At 36.5% G+C, this 4,463-nt stretch overlaps 1 non-coding gene across 1 annotated transcript; it reads left to right on the plus strand.

Annotated features, from left to right (window-relative positions):
- The first annotated feature begins 3,837 nt into the window (after positions 1-3,837).
- Positions 3,838-3,939, plus strand: LOC114690590. The gene has a single exon (XR_003734103.1). It is a non-coding gene; the product is annotated as a U6 spliceosomal RNA (small nuclear RNA).
- Positions 3,940-4,463: the final 524 nt, after the last annotated feature.

Raw genomic sequence — 4,463 nt, forward strand, 5'->3', positions numbered from 1 at the left:
TGAATGAGATTGCTTACAACCTCCCAGAGCCTATGCCATTTGGTTCTTTGTCTATTCACCACCTGCCCCTGGGATCAGAGACAGTGGGATCCCAGCTGCAGAGCCCACAAATCCTCTAGAACTTGGAGTGAATCCACCCGGTGAATCAATCAGACCAGGAAGCAGGAAGCAGGGAGAAGGGACTCATGACCCTTCTCCCTTTCCTTTTAAGAGGTCACTTACAAGGGCAAGAAGTACCATCTACTTCGGGCCCTAAGGACATGCATGGGCAGGGCAAATACCACTACACACATGAGGCTTATTCTTAATTATAAATGCTCATCCTTAGCTTGGCTTGTTGCTATCCAGGTTTGCTTAACTTTTATTGTCCCATCTACCTTTTTGCCACTGGGATTTTACCTTTCTCTAACTTCTGTAAATCTTACTTTCACTCTTACTCCCTGGCTGGTTGTGTAGCTAGGTGGCTGGCCCCTGATATCCCCCTTTCTTTGCTTTCCTGCTCTTTCTTCCTTCTTTCCTATTTATTCTCTCTGACTGCCATCTCCACCTATTCTGCCTAGATATTGGCCTTTGAGCTCTTTGTTAGACCATCAGGTGTTTTAGACAGGCACAGTAACATAGCCTCACAGAGTTAAACAGCAACATAAAAGAATGCAACACATCTTTACATTATTAAACAAATGTTCCACAGCACAAACAATGTAAAACATCTTAAAATATTATTCTACAACATCTTTTTGCTGCCTTTCCATGTAATTCTTGTCCCTCTTCAGTTACCCTGGCCACTGAATATAGAACAACCATTCAAACAATATGAGATGCATTATCTACATATGTCTAAATGGTCAAACCAGCAGTAGTTTATTGATAGTTTGAAACAGATTTTTTCCGTCAGATATAAAAGTCATTACATAAAAATATAGGAAGAAATTAAAAATTAATGTTTAAACTAAGAAGGATCCATAATTTCACCTTCTGCATAAATATGTTAACCATGTAAATCCTTACTAATTTCATTATTAATATATGCATAAATTAGCAAAATTAATAGGTTTTGAAAGAATATTAATTTAAGATAAATCATTACCAAAATAAGATTACTAAAAACACAAAAATAAATACTTCATTAGCATGCCAGAATAAGATATTGATGCTATTAGGAAGATGTTGTCCATATTTTTGTAGAGAAACAATTCATTTTAGGGGATTTGAAAAGAAAATGTTCAGAACAATAGCATGTTTTCCTACTACAGCCTAAAGTACTTTCATGGTCTAGTTTTATATCATCTTTAATAAGGAAAATAAAGTTAATTTGAAACATGTGAATGCTGAGAAACTAAAACATCATCCACATGTACACTGAACTTTGGCAGGTTTGTCATATATTATTTGGTATTTTAAAAATATACTATTTGGGAGTATTTTGAAAATCAGTAGTTGATAAATATCTATGAGAATAATAACAAATTAATATTCTCTACACAATATTTTATTAGAATTAAAACATATTTTAAACAAAAATTTGACTTATGACCAAGATCTTATTTTATGGAGCAGCTGCACTGCAATAAATCTAAGGCAATAGAGAAAACATAAATTTAATAGATTATAAAATGGAAAGAAACTCCCCAGCCCACAATCTTGCTTGAAGTCAGAATCTTCAACAAAACTGATAAAGACTGTCTACAAAGACAGTACTCCCTCTTCCAAACAATATTTTAAAGGAAAAAAAATTAAAACAAATGATGAACTGAAGTTACTTAAAGCCATAATATTACCATCAAGGAGTTCAACCATATTAACAGTCCTGTAACCAACCCCAAATCTAAAGAATGAACCCCATAAACCACCATACCATTTCATATAAAAAGGAAATTGCTGAAGACAAATGCATAACCTGGGCCAAATATAAGGATTATGCAGTGTGAAAGTTAAGTACAATGTAGTTGTTTGTTTATATTTGTTTTCTTAATTTGCTTTCATTTCCACCATTGAAACTGGGACTTCCCAGGTAACCCATGCTGGCATTGAAATTGTGGTAATCCCTTGTTTCTGTTTCCCCATGCTGAAATTATAGGAATGCACCACCAAATCTGGCCTTGGGTGTTTGTATTAAAAATTATAGGCAAGCTTATTTGTCAGAACACAAACAAAGGCCTTTTTGAATGCAGAACTAAGAAGAAACTGTAACAGAAGCACCCTGAGATCATCATCTGCCATCTGTTCCTATCAGAGAAATTTCAGGGGTTCTTCATTGATTAAACCTGGTTTTTCTTGACCCAGAATGAATCCAGAGCCTCTCATTTCCTGTGGAAATAAAAGCAGAATCTCTTTTCCAAAGTAACATATCTTTCGACTTAAAATTTGAAGTCAAGATATTTTTAAAATATATAGGATGGTTTAATTCAGTAGCTTTCACAATCAAATGTCTCTCAGCAGTTATTTGACCATTAGCAGTCAAAAATTCCAAAGACAACACTATAAAATATAGAGTCCAGACTGTATTTTTCATCTTTACATGGCTTATCATAATTTTTATTACTCTATTTCCTTAGGAACTTTACTATTATTTTAAATCATTTTTTTCAATCTATGACTATTTCTATCCTTTCTCTTCTCTCTCCCAAGCCTATGCACATTTTTCAAACATACTGTAAACCATTTAGAGGTGGCTTTTTTTTTTTCCTGAATCTATCTTTATTGCATATCTATATTTTTTTTTTTCTGAGCACATGAGCCCTGATGATTGGCTCTGCTCTGCCTGCTTTCTCAAGAGCCCAGCTTCATGGCAGAGGCATTGGCGAGAGCCAGGCTTACCTCCACAGCTCTGGGGCACTTCTGAGTCCATGTTGCTCATAAACCCCATATAAGTGTTTAGTAGCAGGGCTTCTGAAAAGAGCCATATGGTTTTTGCGCTAGCACCGAGTCAGGAAGCTGTCTATCAAAGGAGTTGTGCCTCTGCTTGCTGCTAGCAAACAAAGCCTACCCAAGAATAAGCAGTTAACAAGAACTCATATTTGAGTCTGTTAAAAAAAAAAAAAAAAAAAAAAAAAAAAAAAGAATCCTTCTAAAGCTTTTTCAGGCTTTATGTGGGAATTCTTGCCAAACATTTGGGTGCCAGATGAAGTGTAATCCTAATTAGTCTTAACAAAAAAAACCCTGGAGTCAGATATTGAGGGTGAAAGCTGAAAGATCAGAGAAGCAGAGCAGTAGCCACTAGAAATTTCTTACCTGTGAGAATCTTCAGACCAAATGGGGGAGCTGAGATTCTGCCTCCACCTGCCTTATATTCCTGTCTCCTCCTCCTGTGCTGGGATTAAAGGTATGAGCCACCACTGTCTGACCTCTATGGTTAACTAGTGGCTAGCTCTAACCTCTGATCTCCAGGATAGCTTTATTTGTCAGAACACAAACAAAATATTATACAACAGCATACACTTCCACATTGTAGTCTATCATTGAAGGAAGCCAGGAAAGGAACTAAAATGGGATAGGAACCAGGAGGCAGGAGATGACACAGAAGCCATGGAGGAGGGCTGATAAATGGCTTTCTCTGCACAATTTGCTCATTTTGCTTTCCTGTGTAACCAAGGACCACCAGCCCAAGGATGGCACAACCAATAATAAGCTAGGTCCTCCTTCATTAATCACTAATTAAGAAAATGTCCTACATGCTTGCCAACAGCCCAATATTATGCAAGGACTGCCCCAATTGGGGTTCCCTTCTCTTTGACAACTCTGGCTTATATTAAGTTGACATAAAAAAAATCTAGCACAATTATCCATTACTCTTCCTGTAGAATCTGCTGATATCAGGTCTTACAAATTACATGGCAGGTGCTCACATTGTCAGTCCATGTACTAAAACTGGACACACAGAGATTAGCAGGGCCCCTGCACAAAGATGACATGCAAATTCATGAAGAATTCCATGTTTTTACAAATCCAGTCCTACAGAAGATAATAGAAACCAATCTCCAACCCAAGGAACTTAACTACACCCATGAAAAGACAGAAAATAGCCTCACACTGGGCAAACAAAAAGAAAGAAAACACACACACACACACACACACACACACACACACACACACACACACACAACCACCACCACCACCACCAATAACAACAACAACTAAATACCAGGAATGAATAATCATTGGTCATTAATTATTCTCAATATCAATAGACTCAATTCCCCAATAAAAAGACACAGGCTAAAAGAATGAATGCAAAAACAGGATCCATCCTTCTGCTGAATATAAGAAGCACAACCAAACATCAAACATAGACATTACCAAGAATAAAAAGTTGGAAAAGGTTTTCCAGGCAAATGGACCTAAAAAAGCAAGCTGATATAGCTATTCTAATATCTAACAAAATGGACTTCAAACCAAAATTAAAGAGCCAGGAAAGGACAGCTCATACTCATCAAAGAAAAAAATCTACCAAGATGCCATTTCAA

The sequence above is a fragment of the Peromyscus leucopus genome, chromosome 16_21, assembly GCF_004664715.2.
Source record: "Peromyscus leucopus breed LL Stock chromosome 16_21, UCI_PerLeu_2.1, whole genome shotgun sequence".
Lineage (NCBI taxonomy): Eukaryota > Metazoa > Chordata > Mammalia > Rodentia > Cricetidae > Peromyscus > Peromyscus leucopus.